This window comes from Salvia splendens, chromosome 2 (assembly GCF_004379255.2).
Source record: "Salvia splendens isolate huo1 chromosome 2, SspV2, whole genome shotgun sequence".
Lineage (NCBI taxonomy): Eukaryota > Viridiplantae > Streptophyta > Magnoliopsida > Lamiales > Lamiaceae > Salvia > Salvia splendens.
In genome coordinates, this window is record NC_056033.1 from 12,780,150 (window position 1) to 12,793,497 (window position 13,348).

The following is a 13,348-nucleotide window of genomic DNA, read 5'->3' on the forward strand; positions in this document are numbered from 1 at the left end:
TAGCGCACCGCCTAGCGCGATTTTTTTTTCCGAAACACTATATATACGCGTCTTGCACGTCATTTTCATTCGCACCACTTGTTTTAACGAGTACTCTCTCTATCTAAATTTCTGTACAATATCAACAACGGTAAATGGATCTCAACAACGAGCCTACTTCAGGGAGTAGCGGGTCTCAAGCTCAAACTCTCCCGGTCCCCGTGGGAAGTGGATGGAGTCAGATGCCACCATACTACAACATGTACCAGTGGCAGCAGATGATGTCCGGGATGCCAACCGGGGGGAGTCCGCCGGGGGGGTTTCAGGCGATGCCGGGGTGGGCACCCAGTGCTCAGATGATGCCGGGGTGGGCACCCGGGATGCAGATGATGCCCGGGGGGATACAGGCGACGCAGGGGACGCCGGGGGGGGGGGGGGGTACCGGCGACGGGGGGATCCCCGGCGACACAGGGGACACCGGGGGGACGTCTATCGCCCCAGTTTCGATTTTTCGACTAGTTCGTCGCACACATCGACCCCAACGGAGGCGCAGCCGTTGCCCCAATTTGACACTTTCTCCTTCGATGAATTGGGGTTAGATCTTCTCGGTGTTCCGGATACTCCCGTTCAAACGGGGGGCGCAGGGCGGGGTCGTGGCGCCCCAAAGAAGAAAAACAAGGGGAAGAGGGTCGGCGAGTCCTCGCAGCCGGGTGAGGACGACAGCTCGGTACGGAGGAGGTGGACAGACGCGGAGAACGTCGCGCTAGCCAAGGCGTGGGTGAGTGTTTGCGACGATCCTCTCGTTTCGAACAACCAGAGGATCGTCAACTTGTGGGGCAAGATAGCAGCAGCCTACCAGAGGTTTTGCCCGGAGGGGAGGCGATGCACCGGGGAGGATTGCCGGAAGGGGTGGGACCGAATCAGGGCTGCGGTCTCCCGATTTTCGGGCTTGTACACCAACGCCCTCCGCATGATGAGCAGTGGCCAAACGGAGGAAGACTGCAGGAGGATAGCGGAGAAAGCCTTCCCCCTGAAGGGGGTGTATAAGGACTTCACCTACTGGAACTGCTATCTTGTGCTGAACGACTCCGAGAAGTTCCGAGTAGGTGTCAACGCTGGCTGATCGAAGAAGCAACGACTGAACTATACCGGTGATTTCAGCGGCAGCAGCGGTGGTTCCCACGAGCTCCCCGAGACGGCCCAGGAGGTCCCGACCCCTCGTTCGTTCGCTCGTCGAACTCGCCAGGTTGGGCATAGGCGGGCTCAACGGGAGGCGAGGGGGGTTCCCAGGAGGTCCAGTCGGCATCCCCCCCTTGGCCAATCCACAGCGGATCTCAAATTCTTCGCGCGTCAACAAACGCGCGCTCAGATGGTCAAGACGATGGCCGAATGGCGGGCAGCGGTGGACCCCGTGGAGAAGAGTTTGCTTCAAACATTGCTCCTGAGCATGCAGGAGGATTTGGAGGCGGCACGGAGGGAAGCCCCCGGGAGTAGAGGCGGCGGCGGCGACGGAGGCGGAGGCGATGGTGGCGACGGAGGCGGAGGCGATGGTGCCGACAACGACGGAGGAGACGACGACGGAGCAGAGGAGTGAATTATTGTACTTTTTTGTTAATTATTGTAATTTTTTTAAATTATTGTACTTTTTTTAAATTATTGTACTTTTTAAAATTTTAATAGTATTATTAATGTTTCCCGTATATGTCTCGTAAATTAAATTCCGTATATTGTGTGATTGTTAATTATTTCATTTTTATATAATTGTTATTAGTGATGTGGCTATTGATGTGGTTGGACTATTTATGATGTGGCTAGGCTATTGCTGTGTTATTTATGATGTGGCAGGTGGATTTTTAGTGTTGATGATGTGGCGGAGGAGTTTGTGGCTAGGCTATGACTAAGCTATTGCTGGGCTATTCCTATTGTGGATGCTGTAATAAGATCGTTACTAATTGTGCGAATTCAGATGAACTTTTGAAGTTAATATGTATGTGATTATGTAGGTATTTTGTGATAGGAACAAGTGAGTTTGGATCGGAAATTCTAGTCAATTCTATTAATAAAGACAGGCCACCAATCGAAAATTTAAATGCTTGTAATAACTTATTTTTGCATGATAATAATTAGGATTTTGATGAGCCAATTCTTGTGAGAAAAGCAATGTTTAGGCAAACTAGCTGCAAGTTGAAGGTAGGACAAGAAACACAAAACAAGGTTTTTTTTCGTTAATCTGTCATAAATATTTTTCTATTAATATGGTGCTTATATGTATCTTTAGAAATTGGTATTTTACACACTGACCAAAATCTTATGTCCGTGGAATGATATACTTTTATATTTTACAAAAGTCTGCAAGTTAGATATGTTAAATCTTGAAAAATAATTAATTAGTAGAATCTGATTTTACCCATCTGTTTAAAAGTATTTTGGATTCACTGACAGATTGTTTGTGATTCTAATTATAAATTGGCTCAGAAATGTAATTACACATTTTCTAGGTCAAATTTCCAAAAAAAAAACCAATGAGGTTGCAGATGGCATTACTAATTTTATTTGAGACCCAAATTTAGCAAATTACATTGACAAAGATGGTTTGATAATATATGTTGTTATAAAAATGGGGCATTGTCTTTATAATATTTTACGTATTAAACAGTGTTGGCAATTGAAACTAAAAATATAACCTATAACTGTCTCACATCGGTGTCAAGATAAAACTGAAACTAGTATATAAGTCTCATGGGCCCCTCCTCCTATCACCAATTGGTTTTAGGATGGAACCCATGGATTTCTATCATGGTATCAGAGCGGGTCGCCGACTGTGTGTCATATTTAACTGACCCAGCAGTATATCTGGGCTGAAACCGAAAAAAATGACTGACCCAACAGTATAACTGGGCTGAAAATTTGGGCCAAGTGGTCCCAACCGATCGGAAAAAATTGGACCGATTGTCCAATCGATTAGAAAAAAGTCCAACCCCTCCAAGGTTCACCTTGAAGGGTTTGAGGGAGGGTGTTGGCAATTGAAACTAAAAATATAACATATAACTGTTACACATCGGTGTCAAGATAAAACTGAAACTAGTATATAAGTCTCATGGGCCCCTCCTCCTATTACCAATTGGTTTTAGAATGGAACCCATGGATTTCTATCGAATAGAATTTTAGTTTCTGATAATGTATTTAAACAAACGCCATCTGACACTCTCACCCATTGAGAAAAGAAGATTTTGTTTCTAACAAAATCCAGAATTAGAGATACTATTTGCAATTTAAAATAGGGCAATGACAAGTATAGTAATCAAATTTGATTAATATATAATCTTCCTTGATATCAAAATTAAAAGGCCTAAAATGTCATTTTTCATATATAAAAATAACGTCGTTGTTTATGAATTGATTAGCTAAGTACAAACTGAATAGACATCTCATCTGCAAGAACATGTGCAAATTACGTACTGCACTCTTATTTAATTCTTAATTTAAAAAGTCCAAACTGAGATTATGAACCTTAATCATATTTAAGTAAAGGAGTATATGTACATGACAGCCTAGTTGCTTCTTGGAAGTTGTCGACTCTAACTTCGTTTGTCTTTTTTCCCTGGTTATAAATATTTTAATTTGTAATTTGTGGTAATCATATTTATTTTATTAAGAGAAAGCAACTTGGAAATTCGTTGTTTCTTGTGCTGCCGGATCAAGTCATTTTCTGGTCTTGATTCCACCATTTTTTTTCATTTCCTTTTAGATTACTTGCCAGAATTAAATAATAAAATCATAGAGAAGATGTTACCTACTTGAATTACAAAACAAAAAAATATATAGTAATAATTTAATTATTATTTTGTGTGACAGTTTCTCTAGTTTTCCTATAGGATGCTCCCCTCTAATATGGATTTTACAACTTTTGTTTTGTCTTTAATGTGAAAAAAAAGAAAGAAACAAAAATCATTTAGTTATTAAGGAATGTGGATATAGTAAAACTTTTGCTGCATAAGAGCATCCACTATAGGGGCGGCGCGCCGGCCGCCTCGGAAACGCCGAGGACGCGGCTATCTATAGTGGGCGAGGTGTCCGCTCCGTAGCGGACAAAATTTTCGGGGCGGTAGGGCGATCGACGACTAGGCGCCGAGGACACGCCTAGCGCAGTGCGCCGCGCCGGCCGGCGAGCATGCATATAGGGCGGCGATGAGCGGCGCGCCGGTTAGGGGGGACGATTTTTTTTCATTTTTTTTTTAAATTCAATTTAATTTACTTATAAATACACCTCATTCCCATCATTAATTTCACACCATTCCAACTATTCACTCATACTTTCTCTTACTAAAATTTGTGGATTCCATTGGTATTAAAAATGGACAATTTGTGGAATGACGCGTGGAATTCTCTGATTCAAGAGGTGCAGAACCAAGCCGACGAAGAGGATGCGGCGCGCGCGGCGGAACTGGCGGAGGCCGCGGTCCCTCGTGAGATTATTGCTCGTCGGACCATCCAACGAGACCATAGCGGAGCGCACCAGCGGCTAATGGCGGACTACTTTGTGGATAACCCCGTTATCCACCCGAGATTTTCCATCGGCGTTTTAGAATGTCGCAACGGCTCTTCACCCATATAGCGACGAATTTGGCGGAGAGGTACAGGTGCTTCACCCTCCCGAGTGATTGCACTGGCCGGATCGGGCAGTCTACTTTTCAGAAATGCGCCACTGCAATTAGGCAGCTTGCCTATGCCGAACCGGCTGATATGTTCGACGAATACCTACATATGGGTGAGGGTCCAGAAATCAGCTTCGTAGCCAACGGAACGTAGTACAACAGGGGGTACTATTTGGCAGATGGGATATACCCTCGTTGGCCCGTATTCGTCAAGACAGTTCGCCAACCGGTTGGACCGAAGAAACAATATTTTGCGAGAAAACAAGAGGCTGCTCAGAAGGATGTTGGGCGAGCTTTTGGTGTGCTCCAAGCGCGATGGGCCATTATATGGTGCTCGGCACGAGTTTGGCACGAAGATGATGTTGCGGATATTATGTTAACATGTATCATATTGCACAATATGATAATAGAAGATGAAGGCTTTGCTGCGGAGCGTTGGGCACCGGAAGATGGTGCAAGTTCAAGTCACGGTGTTGCCTCCGTGCCGATACAGATGGGTGTACCACGTAGTAATGAATATTTGCTCCAACGTTTCACTGATATGCGCAGGAGCACAGCACATACAACACTCCAGCCGATTTGATTGAAGAGGTATGGGCACGTAGGGGAGTGGGCGCAACGTGAAGAAGTGGTGTGAATTTCTGTAGATTAAATTTTCGTTGTATAATTTTTCCATTACTTTAATACGACGAAAATTTAGTATTCAACTTTAATTTATTTAATTATAGCCGTTTTTTTCTAATTATGTGTAGTCTGATAAATTTTATTATAATTGAATTAAAATATACAAAAAATAAAATAAAATGAAAATTGGCGAAAAAAGTGTTCACTATTGCTGCGGACACTTTTTTTTGTGGACGCGGACAACTAAGAAGTGGCTATGGACAAAAAAAGTGGTGGGGCTATTGGAAGTGTTCACCTTACCGTGGATGCTCTAAAGAAAACCCATTTTATTTATATTTCCCTTTTGGTTTTTGATTTGATGGGTATGGAAGGAGTCAATTGATTCTATTTTTATTCTAGTTAGTGATATTGTTTTCAAAATAGTTTTAAAGTTCATCGAATCCATTTTATTTATATTTCCCTTTTGGTTTTTGATTTGATGGGTATGGAAGGAGTCAATTGATTCTATTTTTATTCTAGTTAGTGATATTGTTTTCAAAATACTTTTAAAGTTCATCGAATTATAACTATTTTTATAAGTAAACAAGTTGTCAACTGCTTGCAACGAAACATTAATATCCCAAAGTATATTTATGCACCAAATTTAAAAATATAGTGATTTGAATGTCTTGCTCTTCCTATCGATAAGCAACCAAATTTTCCCAATAATGATCTTTTAAAGTTTGGGCAGTCCTATACTTATTTACAATTCCACATTTTCGATTAGGCCAACTTATATGATTTTGATCACTCTATTAATGACACACCTAATATTCTTCTACATTATTTGCTTACAATTTGAAGCTGTTAGTCCTCAATGAATGATTCTATTCTAGTTTGGCAAAAATAATATCCTTTATCAAAACCTTAAATTTAAAACGCATGGTATGGTAATAAAATTTCGATTAGTATAATTAGCAATGAATGACAATGACTATAAATCATGGTGGAAAAAATATTAATGGTCATTTATTGGGGTATTCTCCATCCGTCCCTCATTAATTGACACTAATTTTTTTATTTTTCCTCAATTAATTAACCCTCATACTTTTTACTCCATCTATCCCAAAGAAATAACTCTTTTTTTGGGCGGTACAAAATTTTATACAGTTTTATTTTATGTGTTAAGTGATTGGTTAAAGCAACTACAAGTATCGATATGCTGCTTTCACGAGTAAGGATCTGATCTTACTCACCGTAGAGTAGTTCACCTCACCGGACAACGGCTTCAAATTCGGTGCATCTATTAGCCATTCATGAATTTAAAGCCTGCACCCAATATTGGCATAGAAAATGATAAATTTAAAGCAATTCAAAAAATAATTTTATTTTGTTCATTGAAGAAAAAATCGAAAAATCTCATAGTTCATCTATTTAACTTAAGAAAAAGGAAAGTTTAGGGGGAAAATGAGAAAATATCAAAAGTTTGTATATTTGTATGCTAATAACATGTCATATTGTCACGTAGATGATGATATGCCAAGTGTACTCCATATTAGCTTTAATATGGCCAGAATTGTTTGTCGGTGTAAAAATTAGAAAATTCAAAGTTAATGTATTTATATTCTAAAATAAAAGTTTATAGAGAAAAAACCCCCAAAAATTCTTATATTCCTTTGGATGATTGCATCTTATTAGAGTTATCAATAGGACCTGGTCCAACATGGCTTAGGTCCAACCCAACCGGTGAAACAAAGCGGGCGTAACTGAGCATTTTGATTGAAGTGGTCTCCAATCATTTTTAAACTCAGGCTCATCCCAAGCCCATCAAAAACCAGGCTCCGGCCCATGACCAACCTGCCCAGGATTACTTTAGATGATCATGAGACCAACAACTACTAATCGTGTATTTTAATTATTTATACTATAATCAAAGCTAGTGCTATAAAATCTAAACTCTTGTTAAGAGTAGCTATAATTCCACTTCAAAAATATGCACGTTAAACCGACAAAATTTACCAATGAATTACTTCTGCCAGTATTAACAACGAAATGTCCATTGGAAAATTTACCAACGAACTACCGTCGGAGTCGTTGCGGAATTTGGAATTCGGCTTTGCTTATTATGTCGATTAAATCCACTGGTCAACATTATTTTTCCAATAAATTTAATAAAAATAGTAAATAAATTATATGCTAAAAGTATATTTCTTTCTACCGCTATTGCTTGAGGACTCCATGGTTGCATAATCTGCTACCTAACTTTGCATCAATTACCGAAAACACTAATCTTTAGTTTGTCGTATTGAATGTGATATAGAAATCGAGCATTTGCTCCTAAATTTTGTCTTTGAAAATGCTACATTGCTCTATTCTTAAGTAGAGTATGATCATTAAATTTGTTGTCTTCGGAAATGAAATAGTTGTCTTCGGAAATGAGATAGTGCAATTGTTGATTAGGTCATCCACAACGTTGTCATTAAACCGTCCATTAAATTACTATTCGCGGGCCCCATTGTACTTGTTTACTTCATCCCTTAACTAAGGGACGGAACCTACAACCCTCCGTCCATTAACTGTCCCTTAACCATCCCTTAACTGTCCCTTAACCGTCCCTTAAAGTACTATTCATTCAATTTCATTTTTTTATTTTTATTTCCAACCAAATTCAATTAAAAAAACACACTTCATTAAAAATAAAATAAAATTACAACATAAAATAAAAATACAACTTAAAATTCAAAAAAAATAAAAAAGACATATTTAAAATCCTAAAAAAATAAAAATGACATAAATTAAAATACAATTTTATAGAAAATAAAAAAAACTACTCCGCCGGCGAATCATCCCCCGAAGGCGGTGGAGGTGCAATGAAGCCGTGAGGAGGCGGAATGCCAAGTTGTGCTGCCATAAACGTAATTCCGTTAAGCCAGGCTTGGTATTGGGCGGGCGCTTGACTCAACTTATTTTAACACAAGAAATTCCCGCAAGTGTACGGGGCTAATGTAGCACAAAGCAAGCAAGAGTATCGTATCCCACAGAGACAAAATGTGTAAACTCAAGTACCACAGACCGATTTCAACTACTATCTAGACAAAACAAAGGTTTGGTTTTGGTAAATAACTAATGAACATAAGCAAAGTAAAATAAGAGACAAAAGATAAAGTTTCAAATAAGAGAACGAGGTAGAGCTTTGGATCCAACTACAATACCCACAATGTAAACAACTCAACAACTTTGATTACCCGTTGAAGTCTCTAGGATTAGAAGGACAATCGCTATTCTAGGCTAAGCCCCCTCTCGAGTGCACTCTACCCGTTGATTAACTATTAATACTGAAGTCTCCTTCTAATACTTCACAATTAACTCCTATACTCAAAAGATTCAAGTCCTCACCCTAGAATTCCTTCTCTCGAATGCAAATTATCTAGGTGTTGTTCATTCTTTTATCAATCCTAAACAGGTATCTCTCGATTACTCCAAACTAGGTCAATATATCCAATTGGTAGCTAGGCAATTGAATTGAAAGGCACAAGAATGAAACAAAATAATCACAAGAGCATAGGTAATCAAAAGCTATTGAATCAATCACAAGTATTCATTGTAGTCTTCACCAAAACTCTACAAAGGATTTAGCTACTCATATCCAACTCAAAAACATAAAAATAATCCATAGTCATTGAATTAAACATGAAAACCAATGAAAATACTCCCAATAATGGATTGAATGGCAATTCGTCTTCGTCTTCAATCTTGTTGAAGATTGGGACTCCTTGTCTCACAAATCCGCTCTCCAAACCTTCAAGAACTGCAGTTGGGCGTGTATGATCTCTTGAGGTCGAAAACCTAGGTCTCCTTTTATACCCGGGGCGGAAATAATAGCAATTCAATCTCGCAGAACACATCGCCCGGCCGGGCGATTTTAAGTCGCCAAAACGCCCGGTCGGGCGAACTTTCTGGAGTTCGTGACCAAAAACGCCCGGTCGAGCGTTTTCCCCTTAAAAATAGCCCGGTCGGGCGTTTTCTCTAGAATACTCTTAAAGCATTGTCTTCGTCTTCGAAAGGGCTTCGTGTGAGTATCTTGCACGCCCCCATCGGAGTCAGGATGAGAGAGTTATGGCTATTATACGAAAGTCGCGCATTGAAGCGCGCCCGGTCAGGCGATTCTTCCTTCAAGCTCGTTTTCAAGTCATTTTCACTTGTTTTAGCTCCAAACACTCGACAAACTCGTCAAAACACTTATGTAGTGGATAATGGATGTAAACTCAAGTAGTATGCTACAAAAACACTGAAATGTTCACGTTAAACATCCAAAATACTTGCTAAACCACGAGTTTATCAGCGCCATGCGGGAAGTGTCCGCCATTGTGGCGGTCATGTACATGGCCATAAGGGAGTTGGGGGTCCCCTCGAGCTCGAGCCCGCCTAGCTTGATTCGGCTCGGCCCCTCCTCCCTCTAGCCGCCTTCGCCGCATTTCTCCCTTGCGGCCGACGGCGCCCACGGGAGGACCCCCGGCATCGTCTGCCAGAGTCTCAACCTCCTGCGAGGCAAACTCTTGTGGCCCGCTGCCCGAACCGCCCTCACCAGACAGTATTGGCCACTCGTTGTGTGCTTCATGCGCTTCGAGTTCGAGCTCGTGCTGGACCGCACACTGCCGGCCCACCTTTCCTCGTCCTTGACGACCTCCCAAACAATGACATATTTGAATTGTTTGCCGGTATCGTCGAAGTAGACCCGCAAAGCCGACCTCAGAATGTCGGCTCCCGTGGCTCCGCTTTGGTAATGAGCCGCTTCATTCTTGTGGATGGCGCAGAATCGTTTGACCTCTCTGTCAACTCAGTCAAAGTGAGCGCGGAGCAACTTATATGTGCGGCGGCGGGACCCCTTCGGCTTAATCTGGTGGTAGGCCTCAGTGACCTTTTCCCAGAAGCACTTCCGGGGTTGTTGATTCCCGACGATGGGATCGTACGAGACGCTGATCCAGGCGTTGTACACCGCCAGCGTTTCTTTGGGGCCGTACGTATGCCGGCCTAGATCCTCCTCCTCCTCCACCTCCGCCCTGGAGCTTCCACCGCCTCGGCCTCCTCCCCCGCCTCGGCCTTCTTCCGAAGTGGGTTCAACGGAATAATCCTCCCGAATCTGGGATAATCCCTGCGAATACCGCGGGGCGGAGGGATAGACGTATGCATCCACGTCAAAATTGGGTGGTTGGTACCTCCGGCGTCGATGAACCCTGGGTGCCCGGCGTCGACGAACTGGAACCACCCAATGTGCTGTACATGCTCCCCCAGTTGCCGAACGCGTTGAGATTCCACCCGCCGGAGCCGCCACCGCCTGAGTTTCCTTCGCCGGACATTTTGTGATGAGATGTTAGATGAAAATTGGAGAGGAAATGAAGATGATTTGGGAAGAATAGATGTGTAGTTGTGTGTGAAATGAGGATGCATTAGGAGTATTTATAGAGTAAAAAAATTTAAAAAAAATGGAAAACGGCTATAAACGGTAATATTACCGTTTTTAATTTTTAATTTAATTTTTTATTTAATTCATTTTTTTTAAATGAATTATTGCGTCAGCGTGACGATGCCCACTCGCGGGCCGGCGAGTGGGCGTCACGCATGGCGCCAGGGTGCGCCACGTCGGCTCGGCACGTGGCGAGACGTCTCGCCATTCGTCACTCCGTGACGGAACACGCACGGGCTGGGGACGAGACGGGGCGCCGCAACGCGTCACGCCGCCGTCCCGCGTGACGTGTTGCGGGTGGCCTTACAAGTATGTGGTCTCACTTTTTTTTGTGAGGTACCAGTGTACTACTTGAATCACTATATATGGTCTATGAGAATGATAAAAAAAAAATTGGACTAGTGTATGATAGGGATTGATAGTTGCCTTGCATGTCTGTTTTATACTCCCTCGGTGTCTCATTTGTGGCGGCATGAGTTTTAATGAATAAAATAAGAGAGAAAGAGAAAAAGTAGGTAAAGTACGAGAGATATGAAGAAAAAGTAAGTAAAGTATTTGGGGGAGGAGACAAAGTGCGTTAAGTATGAGTGAGAAAATTTTCATTTTTAGAATGAGACTATTTTTTATGGACATATCGAAATGGTAAAATGCGACCATTTTTCGTGGACGGGAAAGTAGTAGTATTTTTTTGTTGCTAATTGCAGTTGTATATATTACTTCATAGTGTTTTTTTTTATGTAAAAGAGAATTTTGGACTTAAAGTTAGAATGAAGAGTTAGCTATAACGGTAAACATTTTGTACCAATTATTTCATTACCATGACTCAAATGGTGCTTAAAATTAGAATGAACAGTTAGCGACAAGGTATTCATTTTGCACCATTTTAAAAAAAAATTTACCATGACCCAAATAGTTGGTCATTACATTGAGCATGTTGTGTTATACATAAGCATATGCTATAGGGTGTGGTTGATGACTAGCTTGGGGTGGGACGACTTTGTTAGTTTTAATATTATATTGTGATTTAATTATCTTTTAACTGTGCTAAATTATGTGTTTGGGCATTAAATAGGTAAAGAGCTTACATAAATATGAAGTTATAGTCAAATCAGAAACGGCACGAATGCTAGACCTTTAGAGCATCCACAACCGTGCTCTTGCCAGCGGCACGGTTGTGGGCCCGACCCCACTTTTTCTGTCTGCTCTCTGACAAGAGCACAACACCCACAGCTGTGCTCTTCCGCTAGGACGAGCACAATTAATTTAAAATTCAATTACACAAAAACATTTCCATAATACAAAAATTCATTAAAAAACCACAATAAATATTACAAATTACAAATAAAATAAAAAAGACATAATTAAAATCCTAAAAATTAAAAATTACATAATTAAAATCATAAAAATTAAAAATTACATAATTAAAAAACTAAAAATTAAAAATTACATAATTTAACTCCTAAAAATTAAAAATTACATGATTATTGGCTAATATTACCCGAGGAAGACTACGCATCCGGCGGCACCAACCCCAATTATTTTTTGAGACCCAATATCATGTCCTCGTGCGTTTGAAGTTGCGTGGGGGTCATAGTTGACCTATCGGCCATATTGAGTTGGGCCAAAAGGGCCTACAACGAGTTGTTCGGGGGTGGAGGTGGAACATAGGGTGCGGGTTCGGGGGCAGATGGAGTCCGGCGCGACGGCGTTCGGCCGCCGCCTTCTTCCTTCCTTGCGGTCGGCGTCGGGAACCGCTTGGTCCGGCGTCGGGGCTACCCAAGTTAGCTTCGGCGAGTTGGCTAGCCACTTCTTCGCCGACGTCGGATAGGGATGCCGACCGTGACCGTTTGGAGGAGCCACTAGAGGAGGATGTTACGCCTCCCAGATACTTCGGGTGCGTCCTCGTTTCCTGCCAAACATTTAGGTACTTGAACGACTTACCGTTCATGGATTGGTAGGTGCTCAGCGCCGCAGTGATGATGTCGACCTCGCTCCGGCCACTCCCGGCATTCCGCGACTCCTGGAAGAAATAGCCATTGAACTTGCCAATTTCGTCGTTGGCTCGGCCGATGCAGTTGCGCACCATACTCTCGTTGCGCTCGATCGTTCCTGGCGGCCGGTTTGCATTGTACCGCCGAGAGACGCGCCACCAAAAGTGATCGCCGGATTGGTTCGTGCCAACCACCGCCTCTTCGGAGATTTCCAAGTACGCCTTGAACAATCTATCCATCTCCGCCGGTGAGTACGGTGTGCGGACACCGGCGCGAGATGGAGGAGTCGGAGTTTGGGAAGGGACGGGAGGCCTAGGCTCCGGTGTCCACCCGTATCGCCCATCGGAGGCACCTTGCTCGTCGACCGGGTATGGCCGGTAGCCACCCGGAACGCCCGAATCTTGGGTGAGAGGAGGGGCCGAATAGTCCGTTTTCGGACTAGGAAACGGTTGTGAACCGAACCATTCGGGGTTCCAACCGTGGGAGCCCGTAGGGTTATCGTCTTGGCCGGACATAGTGATGTTGTAGGGTATGAGAGAATGAAGATGAAAATGGATATGAGAGATTGAAGATGAAAATGGATATGAGAGAATGAAGATGAGAATTGTGTAGTTTGATGTTAATTTTTTGGAGTGAAATTGGGGGTATTTATAGAT